The 14,466-nt window shown below is 34.1% G+C and overlaps 1 protein-coding gene across 41 annotated transcripts in view; it reads right to left on the reverse strand.

Annotated features, from left to right (window-relative positions):
* Positions 1 to 14,466, reverse strand: part of ANKS1B (ankyrin repeat and sterile alpha motif domain containing 1B) — a 1,029,975-nt gene that overhangs the window by 697,177 nt on the left and 318,332 nt on the right. The window lies entirely within an intron of this gene.

Raw genomic sequence — 14,466 nt, forward strand, 5'->3', positions numbered from 1 at the left:
GGCAGTGATTTTGCTGAAAAAAATTTCTCAAGAACTTTGTGAGTCCTCCATGGATTTCACAGGGATTCTTTCCAGTAGAGAAAAGCCATATCCACAGACATTGTCAAGATTATCCTTTTGCTATATCTTGGCCTCCTGCAGAGATGGCTAAGGGACAATGTCCTTAAGCCTTCTAGATGTCCTCTGGTTTGATCTAGAAAATCAGTGAAGCACACCCTTAAGCTCTTGAAAGAAGCCTTAGTGTGACTGAATATTCTGACCTTTTGATTTTACTGAGGTTTTAGCAAAAGGTTGTATCGTCATACACGCAGCTATTTCTTGCTGCCATACTTTTGGCAGCCATTTCTGAATTTTAGCATCTTTTGCCATCTGAAGAGGCTGAGAATTTTCAAAATTATTCAGTCCTAGTTCATTTTTGTTTAACATTTCTTCCTTCAATTTATCTCTCCTGCTTATGTGTTATTATCAGCCACGAGAGGAAACCAGGCGTCACTTTGATACTTTGCTTGGAAATCTCCTTAACTATATATGGAAGTTTATATTTCACAATTTCATTAAGATTTCTGCCAGCACATAACAAAGATTCCTCTTCCTTTAGTTTCCAATAACCTGCTTCTCACTTCTGAGCCCATAAGGGCAGTGTTCTCAAAGTCCAGGTTTCTACTAACAGATTGTTCACAGTGATTCAGGCTTTTTCTATTATTCTGCTCAAAATTTTTCCAATAGGCCTCAGCCTATTTCCTCATTCCAAAGCTACTTTTATGCTTAGGTATGTGTTATAGCAGCACACTTTTCTTGGTACCAAAATCTGTATTACTTTCTATTACTACATAACAAATTACCCTAAACTTAGTGGCTTAAAACAACACCTAGTTATTGTCTCCATTTTTATGACTCAGGAGTTTGGGCATGGCTTAGATCAGTCCTCTGCTCAGGGCCTCCAAGACTGCATTCAAAGTGTTGGTTGGGCTACAGTTCTACGATTCTCATCTAGAGCTTAGGGTTCTCTCCCAAGCTCATTCAGATCATTGGAAGAATTCAGTTCCTTGCAGTTATAGGACTGAGGCTCTCAGTTTCTACAGGCTGCCTCGCTCCTACTCATAGGCAATTTACAACATGACTCCCTGCTTTTTTCTAGGCCAGCAGGAGAACATCTCTCTTTAAAGGGCTCACCTAATTAGGTCAAGCTCATCCAGTAAAATCTCTCCGTTGATTAACTCAAAGTCAACTGATTCCGGACCTTAGTTACATCTGCAAATCTCTTTATATGTATATATCCCTTTGAGTTAGGAAGAAAATTACTATCTCACCCCCTATGCCCCCATAATGACATATATACATATATACATATATATATATACACAAATACGTACCTAGCTGTAGATCATAAAATTTTCCCAAAATACATCCATATGGTTGTATAATTTTCTCCAGTGTTGCTAAACGGCCTTGGTTTAGCAGCAGAGAATGTTGGTAATGGAACTGATCCAAAGAAAGAGGATAAAGAGGTCCCTAAAGGATTCTCAACAAGAAGCAACAGGAGATTTTCAGAGGAGGAAGAGAGGTTTCCATAGACACTCAGAGTAGATAAAGGCATCAGGACCAAGACAATGACACACTAAAGGCCAGGCAATCATCCTGTGGTCTAAGTGGAACAGAAATCTCAAAGGGAAGGCTTTTCTAAGAATTCTTAGAGGAGCATAACTGCTCATACCCCATACTTTAACTAACCAAGAAGTGGTAATAAGACAGATCTTCCAGGAAAGAGCTTATAGACTGAGACTGCACTTAATCTGGAGATGGACAGAGGCAATGGAGGCAACCTGAGGCACACAGGGACCTCGCTGCCTTCCAAGTGTGGTCCTCAGACTTGACATTAAGGACAACTTATTATTTCATATGGACCAAGATCCAGTGGTTAAATGAAATGATAGTCCCATTGCATTAGTTTTCTATTGCTGCTATAACAAATTACCACAATTTATTGGTTTTAAAAAAAACACAAATTTATTATTTTATAGTTCTGTAACTCAGAACTCTCACTGGACTAAAATCAAGGTGTCATCAGAGCTGCATTCCTTCTGGAGGCTCTAGGAGAATTTTTTTTTTTTTTGCCTTTCCCAGCTTCTAGAGGTGAACTGCATTCCTTGGCTCATGGTCCCTTCCTCTACCTTCAAAGCTAGCTGCATAGCATCTTCAAATCTCTCTCGTATTCTGATATTCCTAGCTCCATCTTATAAGGATGTTTGTGATTACATTGGGCCCACCTGTATTACCCAGGATAACATTCCCATCTTAAAATCCCTAGCTTAATCACATCTGCAAAGTCTCTTTTGTCATGTAAGGTAAAATTTCACAGGTTTGGGGGACTAAGGTGTGGACATCTTTGAGGGCCATTATTCTGCTTACTATGTCTGTCAAATGCCTTTTTAATAGTCAGACTCAACCTGCTGAAAAAAATGCTCAGTAATGTATTAGTGAGTTTGCTTACAAAGTTTCTTTGCAATGTATTTCCACAGATTTTATATTATCTGATAAAATTAATAGAGGGATAACAATTAATAAATTTGATTAACTAACAAAGTGTTAAGTAACATCCGTTATTTTGGAGTTGCTTCAAAGCATTCACAAAGCATCTAATCTTTTCTTATAATTGTCATTTACAGTAAGGGAAAAATGGATATCGTTACAGCCATTTTCAAGGAAGGAAACAAAAGTATACAGTGGGTTAAGTGGATTTCCATAGATCATTCAGGGAGAAATACTGCAGGAGTTATGAATAGAACTCAGCTTCCCCTATTCCCATTCAGCAACTAAAAAGGCTGGGAATAATGGTTAGCAATGATTCATACTGATTATCCAGTGTTTCTTCTCCAAAGCACAGCAAATCCAAAAGAGAAATCATCACAGAGACATTAATATGCTTTGGGTTAGTTTTTTTGTTTTTTTTAACCTCCTGGCTTCAATAAGATCTGAAGAAGTATAGAGAACATGTTCTAACCTATTTGGGAAATCTACTCAACCTTGAGTTGTTTCAGTTGAATTTCAAATAGGTTTGGAAGGTCTTAAATAAGCATAATTTTAAATTTTAAAAACATACATTGTTAAACTAACTGGCAGATAAAAATGAAAAGGAATAATGGATGTGCTGTTTGAGGGCTTTTATTACTAGTGCACTGACACAGTAGTGTAGTGAGAGGCTGTGCTGCCTGGTAGAAAGAGCTGGGGAGTCAGAAAGCATTTGGCTGGAATCTCAATTCTTCCAGGTATACCAACTGTGAACCTTGGACAAGCTGCCTACCCTCTCAGATTCCTCATCTTGAAAATAATAATAGCTATCTTACAGAGTTGATGTGAAAAGTAAAGATAATGCATGTAAAATACCTGACACATAAAAGCATTTAATAACTTTCCTACTTAGGAAAAAACTAAAATGTGCAAACAGATTTCCCTGCTAAAAATTGTTTGGAGTGTATGATCTGATGTGCTGCCCAGATTCTGCTTCAGGGAGGAAGGATTTATTCTCCAAGCTGCTGAGAGTGCCGCTGACAGAAAGTTTTTCGTTGTCAGCCCCTAGGGAAATGACCTTGGCCAAAGAAAGCCTCCTGACTCAAAGTCCACCCTCATTCCTGGGTGATTCGCCCCTGGGCTGTCCCAGTGACTGATGAGAAAGTCCTTCATCCTTGACCAGAATTTGCCATAGAGTCAACTGACTTCTCTGTTGAGACTGCTTACCAGCTCAACTTCTCCCTCTGCCTAATCCTGCTTCCTTCCTTTTTTCCATTCCACAGGTATTGATCTCAACAGTACTCCCTATAACCCTTCTATATCCTAGTCAAAGTTGGGAGTCAGTTTCCCAGGGAACCCCATCCAGCAACAATGTTGCAGGGTGTGTTGCCCAGCCATTCATATGGACTCTACCATCATCATTCTCTACAAGGAGGCAAGTGCATATGATACACCCAAGCATCATTGGGTTGCTGTGGCAGGGATTGAAGAGTAAGGAGTCTTAAGCCTTGAACTTACTTCTGCTGTTATTTACCAAGGAGCCAGAATAAGTGTGAACCCACTGCTCAGCTCTATTTTACCCCTTCTAAACATCTTTCATGCACTGGTTTGTGTAAAGATTCAGCCTGTTTGAAATTTTGCTTATTTCACAATTAAGGAAATTTAAATATGATTTGTGTAGTGAAAGATAATAATTATTAATATTTGTTGTCTAAGGTTTGCTTTATAATACTACAGAAAAAAGGATAAATGAAACAAGATCGGCAAAATGTTGATCATTGATGAAGCTGGGTGACTGGTACATGGAAGTTCATCATACCAGTCTCTCCACTTATGTAAATGTTTAAATTTTTGATAATAAAAATTGGATATTAATATGCCTTATAAAAGCACATGCATGTACATTATAAAAATACATATAATGCATGTACTTTAATGATCAATTTTTAACATAGCTTTAATAACACATCTAAATTCTGTTCTGCTTATGTTAAGCAAATAAATCTATCAATATATGAGAAAAAATCATATTTCCCAAAGCAGAAAAAATTGAACTTGCTAGTATCTTGCCAAGTAATTCTCTATTTTTAAAAATTGCTGAGGCTTTCCTTAAAAGAAAACCCCACAAGGCATTTCAAGCTAAATTTATATTTTAAGAGATTTTTTAAGAGATTTACTTTTCATATTAAAGTACAACATACAGTTCTTCTGTGCCTTATACAGATTTTTAGCTTATAAAGACTTCATAATGTAATAGCAAATTATTGCAATTTTAAAAGCTCAACTTTATAGATGTCTTTTTTGAAAACAATATATGTGAGTTATTACAATAGGTTTATAAAATCTAGCCCAACCACACATTTCTTCCTCCTCAACCTTTACAAAAGACCTGAAGAGTCAATTACTGGTACCACCTATGCTATTTAAATTCTGATGAGAACAATTTTGTTCTATATTTATAGATAACGATTAAGAATTAAGTCAGCACCACAAAAAGAGAAGGTAATGTCTGACTCAAGTATTCAATCTGTGTGAAGCGGTATTATTTGTGTTTAACTCTAAAATGTTTATTTAAAGTATGCTGTGATAAGGAAACCCAGAAGGGTCCAAATATACTACAGAAACATGTTTCTATCTTTGTATTCTTCCACATTTGAAGGTCCTTCTGAATTTTGAAGTTTCATACATTTGAGGTGATTTGAGCCAACACTTTGAGGAATACCATCATTCAGAAAATGATTTTTTCTTAAAGGGATTTTATCATTTCAATAATCATAGAGCTGCCCTAAGGGTTTCCTATAGCCAGGTTATTGTTATATCCAGGTATTCTACATATCAATTAGACTTGGTGGACCTGAAACAAAAGGAAGGGTATGGAGCCATCTAAGGATAAACACATAAATGCTGTGAATTAGGAGTTAGTCTAATAGCCTATGAAGGCTGAATTTTCAAAGCATTCTACCTAACTCTCTGAACTATACCCAAATAAACAAACAAGCAAATAAAATTCAAATATGTATAAAACATATGCATGTTAAGCCCAGTCCTGCAGGAAATATGACAGATTTCAGAAGAATTTGGTGTAAAATAACATAGAACGAGATGGGAAGACAGGAAAACTACATTCTTGTACCAGATTAGCCACTAACTTTCTCTTTGACCCTGGACGCTTTACCTTTCCAGATCTCAATTTCTCCATCTCTCAAAGGAAGGCCTGGTTATACTTATTATATTCCAAAGTTTAGGATTCAAGTATTATACTTTCAATACTAATAAGCAATCATAAAAATTTTAAGCAATTGGATTAAAAGAATCTTGAATGGAAATTAAACAAGAATAAAAAATTTAAACAGAATTTTACTAAAAGTTGAAAATACATGTTACTTATTATATAAAAGTTTAAGTTTCCAAATATGTGCTATGTCTCTCATACTACATTTTCCCGAAGTCTTCTGAAATAACATGAGGTTGACCTTATGCCAGGCAATCCAGTGGGTGCTTGGCAAACCTGGCTCTAAAGAAACTTGATAATTCAAATACAAGCCATGCAATTTTCTAATCAAATCAGTTTTACAATCCTAATGTATAATTAAGTTAAATTCACTAGTTATAGTCTCTAGTACTTGGAAACTTCAGTTTTAACCACAGTGTATAACATTTGTAGTGATGCAGTCTGTGTACTTGTGGGCTTATTCAACAGGGAAAACACTTCAGACTAGTACAATAAATATAAACTTTCATACTGTAATATAATTACAAGATAACATTAAATTGGTAAAATTCAGGTGGTACACCTAAATCTCCAAGTTAACTATAGACATATATAATTACTTTTATACATTATAATAATCCCCATATCTGATAATAATAGCAATTATAGATTTGTATGGAGCTTTAATTTATACAAATAATTATGTTTCAACAATATCAAATATATAATATGTATCAACTTTAATTCTTTTTTAAAATTATTTTATTGAGGTTATGTTCATTTATAACATTGTGTAAATTTCAGATATACGCTATTATATTTCAGCTTCTGTATAGACTGCATCACGTTCACCACCAATAGTCTAGGTTTTGTCTGTCACTATACATCTGTGTCCCTTTACCCCTTTTGCCCTCTCCCCACCCTTTCCTCTCTGGTAGCCACCAATCTGTTCTCCTTATCTATGTGTTTGTTGCTTTTTATCTTCCACTTATAAGTGGAATCATACAGTATTTGTCTTTCTCTGTCTGCCTTACTTCACTTAGCATAATACCCTCAAGGTCCATCCATGTTATCACAAATGGCAAGATTTTACCTTTTTATGGCTAAGTAGTATTCCATATATATGTATATATACACAAAATCTTCTCTATCTATTCATCCATTAATAGGCATTTAGGTTGTGTCCAAGCCTTGGCTATTGTGAATAATGCTGCAATGAACATAGGGGTGCATATACCTTTTCAAATTAGCATTTTCATGTTCTTTGGATAAATACCCAGATGTGGAATAACTAGATCATAGGGTAGTTCTATTTTTAATTTTTTGAGAAATCTCCATACTGTTTTCCATAGTGCCTGCACCAGTGTGCATTCCCACCAGCAGTGTATGAGGGTTCCCTTTTCTCCATATCCTCTCCAACATTTGATATTTCTTGTCTTTTTAAAAATAGCCATTCTGATAGATGTGAGGTGATATCTCATTGTAGTTTTGATTTACACTTCCTTAATAATTAATGAATCATGTTTTAATTATTACAGTTTATTAAAAATGTTATATCATTTAAGTCATAACAACATGATTTAGGCATATTATCTCCATTCATTATTATAATCTTCATTTTGTACATAAGGAAATTGATCAGATAAAACTTTGAACAGAGCAAATAGATTGCCTTAATTAGATAGAGAGAACACGGCGTTAACAAAATAAAGGCTACTTATTGAAATTTCCCTAAAAATGGAGTCTTAGTCAGAAAATCTTAATAGATATTGAAAATATATTTAGGCCACAAATAGATTTTCAGTATTTAGTGATGTACTAATACAGTTTTTTTGCCACTTAATTTATTGATGCGATGAATTATACTGGTTGATTTCCTAATATTTAATCATCCTTCTATTCCTAGAATAGATTCTACTAGGTCATAGGCATTATCCTTTGATTAAATTGAGGTATTCTCTTATGTAATATTATACTTAGACATACATAGACACGTGAGAGAGTTAATTTTTCTTTTTAATTTTGGTACTATCTTAATTGGGTTTAGGTGTTAGCATCATGCTACTTCATAAAATTAAAATTCTTTATACATTTCTATGGCCAGGAGCAATTTAGAATTTATAACTTACAGTGTGTTCACTTATTACAATCATTCTCTTTTTCCTGCTTATTGTACTTAACTGAAAAAATCCCAATTCTGGCTGAATTTAACTCTGTGTCTAAAACCAAACAAAGCAGCTTCATTTGATTGGGAGAAAAATATACGTTCCATTCTCCGAGATGACTCTTTCAGACCTTCTTCTTTCTCCTCCAGCACACCATTTCCCACACCACTCTCAATCAATAGCCATGTTTATTACTTTACTGAGAAAATAAAATCAAAAGAAAACCTCTTCAGAGCAAGGAAAATTATAACGGATAAAGAAGAACATTACATAATGATAAAGGGGTCAATTCTCCAAGAAGACATAACAATTCTTATTATGTATGCACCTAACAATAGAGTGTCAAAATACATAAGGCAAAACCTGATAGAATTGCAAGGAGAAACAGATGAATCCACATTATAATTGGTGACTTCAACACCCTCTATCAGAAATGGACAGCCCCAGCAGGCATAAAATCAGTAAGGACATAGTTGAACTCAACAACACCATCAACTGGATATACTGGAGATCTATAGATGACTTCACCTATCAATAGCAGAATACACAGTCTTTTCAAGTTCACATGGACATTCACCAAAATTGACCATATTATGACCATAAAACACACTTTAACAAGTGTTTTATGCTCTCAGATCACAATGGAATTAAACTAGAAATCAAAAATAGAAAGATAGCTGGAAAATACCCAAATACTTGGACATTAAATAACATACTTCTAAATAACACATAGGTAAAAAAAAAAAGAAAAAGAAAAATTTCAAGAAAAATTTAAAAATATTTTGAACCAAATAAAAATGAAAACACAACATATCAAAATTTGTGGGATTCGGCAAAAGCAGTCAGTACAGAGAAATTTATAGTATTGAATGCATACATTAGCAAAGAAGAAAGATCTAAAATCAATCATCTAAGCTTCCACCCTAGGAGACTAGAAAAAGAAGAGCAAACTGAAGCCAAAGTAAGCAGAAGAAAAGAAATAATAATAATTAGAGCAGAAATCAGTTAAACTTAAAACAAGAAATCAGAGAGAAAATTAACAAAATCAAAAGCTGGTTCTTTGAAAAAAATCAATAAAATTGATAAGCCTCTAACCAAGGACAAATATTACTAATATCAGATGTGAGAGAGAGGACATCACTACAGATCCTATGGACTTTAAAAGTATAAACAAAGAGTACTATGAACAACTTGATGCCCACAAATTTGATAACCTAGATGAAACAGACCAATTCTTTGAAAGACACAACTGGCCAAAACTCACATAAGAAGAAACAGACAATCTGAATAGACACACCTATTAAGAAATTAAGTTAATAATTAATAATCTTCCAAAACAGAAAGCACTAGGCCCAGACAGGTTCATTGGTGAATTCTACCAACCATTTAAGGAAGACAGTATGTCAGTTCTCTACGATCTTGTGCAGAAGACAGAAGCAGAGAGAACACATCTAACTCATTCTATGAGGCCAGTAATGCCCTAATACCAAAACCAGACTAAAACATTGAAAAAAAAACCCCAAAAAACTAAAGACCAATAGTCTCATGATAATACACGCAAAAATCCTCAACAAAATATTAGCAAATCGAATGCACAAAGTATAAAAAGAATTATACACCACTACCAAGTGGGATTTATCCCAGGTATGCAAGGCAGGTACAATATTCAAAAATCAATTAATATAATCCATCACATTAACAGGCTAAAGAAGAAAAACCACATGATCATATAAATAGATGCAGAAAAAGCATTTAACAAAATCCAACATCCACTCATAATAAAAATCCTTAGTAAACTAGGAATGAAGGAGAACTTCCTCAACTTGATAAAGAATATGTACAAAATACATATTCTTAGCTGTATTAGGAAGCTAATATATTTAATGGTGAGAAACTTGAAACTTTCCCACTAAGATAAGGAACAAGGCAAGGATGACCCTCATACCACTGCTTTCCAACATTGTACTGGAAGTCCTTGCTAATATAATTAGGCAAGAAAAGGAAATAAAAGGTATATGGATTGAGAAGAAGAACTAAAACTGTCTTTCTGGGGCTGGCCAGTGGCGTAGCAGTTAAGCTCACGTGTTCTGTTTCAGTGGCCCAGGGTTTGCCGGTTCGGATCCTGGGTACAGACTTATCACAGCCAATCTTCCTCAACAAAAAAAGGAGGATTAGCAGTGGATGTTAGCTCAGGGATAATCTTCCAAAAAAAAAAAAAAAACTGTTTTTGTTTGCAGATGACAGTATTGTCTATGCAGAAAATCCAAAAGAATTGACAGAAACCACCTGGAACTAAGAAGTGATTACAGCAAGGTTGTAGGGTACCAGGTTAATATACAAAAGTCGATTGCTTTCCCGTATACCAGCAATTAATAGTGAAATTTGAAATTAAAAACATAACACCATTTACATTAGCATCCCCCACAATGAAATACTTAGGTATAAGTCTAACAAAATATGTACAAGATCTATATGAGGAAAAATACAAAACTCTGATGAAACAAATCAAAGAAGTAAATAAATGGAGAAATATTCTATGCTCACAGATAAGAAGACTCAATATTTCAGGATGTCAGTTCTTCCTAATTTATCTATAGATTTAACATAATCCAAATCAAAAATTCAGCAAGCTATTTTGTGGATATTGACAAACTGATTCTTAAGTTTACCTGGAGAAGAGAAAGACCCAATATAGTCAACACAATATTGAAAGAGAAAAACAAAGTTGCAGGACTGACACTACCTGACTTTAAGAATTACAATAAAGCTATAGTAATCAAGAAAATATGGTATTGGTGAAAGAACAGACAAATGGATCAATGGAACAGAAGAGAGAGACCAGAAATACTAGACCCACATAAACATAGTTAACTGATCCTCGACAAAGATACAAAGGCAATACAACAGAGCAAAGACAGTCTCTTCAACAAATGGTACTGGAACAACTGGACATCAACATGCAAAAAAATGAATCTAGACACAGACATTACACCCTTCACAAAAGTTAATTCAAAATGGATCACAGATCTCAATATAAAATGCAAAACTATAAAACTCCTAGAAAATAACATAGGAGAAAATCTAGATGGCCTTGGGTTTGGCAGTTACTTTTTAGAAACACCACCAAAGGTGTCATCCATGAAAGAAAGGCTTGATAAGCTGATTTCATTAAAATTAGAAAAGAGATACCACTGCACACCTACTAGAATGGCCAAAATCTAGAAGACTGACAACACCAAATGCTGAGCAGGATGTGGAACAAACAGGAACTCTCATTCATTGCTGATGGGAATGCAAAATGGTACAGCCACTTTGGAAGACAGTGGGTGGTTTCTTACAAAATTAAACATATTCTTACCATATATGATCCAGCAATCATGCTCCTTGATATTTATCCATGGGAGTTGAAAACTTATGTCCACACAAAAGCAAATCATGTTAGATCCATAAAAAGAAATGCTACTTAGCAATAAAAAGAATGAACAACTGATAATATGGATGAATTTCAAACATTATGCTAAATGACTAAAGCAAAGACACAAAAGAATGATTCTATAATGAATCATTATGATTATGAATCTATATGATTCTATTATTATGAAAATCTAGAAAATGCAAAACTATGGTGAAAGCAAACAAATCAAAGAATGGCTTGGGGCCTGAGTATGGAGGGGATTGATTACAAATGCACATAAGGAAACTTTTTCAGATGATAGGAATGTTTTATATCTTGATTATGGTGGTAGTTTCAGTATAGTATACACTTGTTAAAACTCATAAAATTGTACAACTACAATTGATTAATTTCATCATAAATAAACTACATGTCAATACAAAAACAAGAAACGAAGCATCTGGCACCAAAATTAATGTTGGTATTTATATTCAGAAAAGTGACGATGGCTGCATTTCACAAAATATCTCACTCTATATTTTCCTGAAATATTTGGTTCCCTTTAGTGTATTTAACATATTATTTTACTTATATAAAGCTTTGCAGGAATTCCTCTGATTCCAGAAATGAGAAATGCTTATGTACCACTAATATAAACAGTGATTTGTCAGGAACTAAATGCTCTAAGATTTAGAGATGGAGGAAGAGACACAGCATATACAGGTATACCCTCGGAAAATTATATCATTAATTTTTTTGTTACATATATAGCACATTACTTTAAGATCACCAAAGTTAATCACTGCAACCAAAATGTGAGAGCATTTTGTTTTCCATTGCAAGAAAGAAACAGTATAACTGATTATTCTTGGTATGTGAGCTAAATAATGTAAAACCTAAAGAAACGTCACAGATATAACTGGAAGTATATAAACTGCCATTTATTTTCCTCAAAGTAGGTCTTGAGGATAGAATGAGGAAAAGGAATTACTATAATTACACACATTCAAGATTCTCACTGAGTTAGGTACTGTGCATAATACAATGGCTATAAGTTAATGAATAGTACTGATTTGAAATGCCATTACACCTGGCTTCTTTAGATTTCCATTAAATTAGTAACACTATTTCATGATCAGTTCTGGGTTTTTTCCCCACTATAATTACTCCATTAATGAATAACTTTTCACAGTAAGTGACTGAAGTAAATTAAAAATTATGTTTATCATAGATAAGCTAAAGACAAATCAAGGGTCTTTTTTTTTCAATTAATGCCAAGTTGTTTCTTCAGGATATGCAGTATTTTATAAAACTCTGAGGCAAGCTAGATCATGAATCAACAAATATTTATGAAATTCCTTTATCTACAACACTACATTCCATGCGGGAGGATAGACAACAAAGATATTGTGGGATCTCAAAGACTTTAAGTTCAGTTGAGGAAACAAAGCACAGATGTAGATTCAGGTATACATTACTAATACGATTCCTTCAGGGCAATATTGGCACATATCTACTCCCTTATATTTATATGCCTATTCAAAATTCACCTGCCAATGATTGACCTCTTGAGACACCCTTTTCTAAAAAACAAACAAACAAAAGCAATGAAGTGTATCATTCTGCCTTAAACAAAGAATCCAGAGACCTTTTTTCTTTTTTTTACAATAGTGTTCATTCTGGAAAATATGTGCCTGCCAGAAACAATAACGTAAAAAGCCAGGCAGAGAAGGAAGGGAAACACAGAAAGAATAGAGGAGTGAACTAGGCATTTAACAACTTATCCAGAAAAGATAACCAGCACTTTAATTTTATCATGTCACAAGCATAAGCATATGAAAATTGGATTAACAACACAAAGCCCTATGAAATACAGTAATTCATTCCCAAATTCAAATTCTTTTCATGTGAAATTCTAGTATATTAAAATATATTACTATATATATTCTTTTTGCTACTAAAAGGATTTTGATTGTATTCTAAGTTGTTAACGTTGGGAATAGTTAGAAACAGTGGGAGCTTGGAACAGAAATATAAAAAAGGGATAAAACAAGTGGCAGAGCAGGTAAAGAAGCTTTTGCATCAGATTTTACTACTTTTTGTCTTATGAGAAGAGAATTTGCTGGCACATATATGAAGGATGCTTCCAATATACTTTAAGGTCATTTCACTAGGATCACATTGACACTGAGGTGGTGAAAGAGTGGAAGTCAATAATCACAAGTCATGACATCAGTATTTGACACAGGATCATATCCTGGAAAAGACCTCTTAGTATAAATATTATCTACAGAAAAGCCAAATAACTATATAGCCATGACACTGAAACTAAGGGAAATAGAAGGGCTAAGAAGTTTCTAATGATCAAGTGATTACAAATGGAATGATTTTACAATGCTTATTATTGCTCATTAAGATGTATAACTTGTCATCTCTAAGCCTTTATATACTGTTCAATCTTTAATTTCAGTGAATTAAACTTGTGTACTTAATAAGGTCTTTGGTAAATTTATTTGTGACTTCAGTAAAGATAAAACAGGTCCTAAATTAGGGCAGTAGCAATAGCAATGAAAATAGCATTTCACAGATGTGCCAAGTGTTCTAGCTTCATAATGGTGGATGATGATGTTTCAGGGCAATTCAGGGGGAAATATAAGAAGTTTCACATTTGGATATGTTGCAATATGAGGCAACTTTGGTGCATCCAGACCAAGATGTTGATACCATAAGTCATTTTAAATAGGATCTGTAGCTCAGGAAAAAGATGTAGGTAGAAGATGATTGAATCTATGGAATAGAGTTGGAGTGAATATCAACATTTTGAGACTGAAAGGGTAAAGGGGAATCATCCAGTCAAGCAGTTAAGGGAAAAATCAGAAGAGAAAAGTATTACAGGAGCCAAAGGAGGAGAGAGAGTGATTAGAACTAAATAGATCTTCAGCCTAAGTGTACAAAGTACACTGGGTCATATTATAATGTATTGCCTACCCTTTCTACTGTGGGGAAAGTCTTGAAATATTAAAGGTAAATATAATGAAACAAAGCAAAGTTAATACAAAACAACAAATATCTGAAGCTTTCAGCTCTGGAAATAGAAAAAGAACAGTAGAACACTCCCTGATTTCAAAATATACAAAGCTATAGTAACCAAAACAGCATGCTGTTGGCACAAAAACAGACACATAGAT

The sequence above is a fragment of the Equus przewalskii genome, chromosome 29, assembly GCF_037783145.1.
Source record: "Equus przewalskii isolate Varuska chromosome 29, EquPr2, whole genome shotgun sequence".
Classification (NCBI taxonomy): domain Eukaryota; kingdom Metazoa; phylum Chordata; class Mammalia; order Perissodactyla; family Equidae; genus Equus; species Equus przewalskii.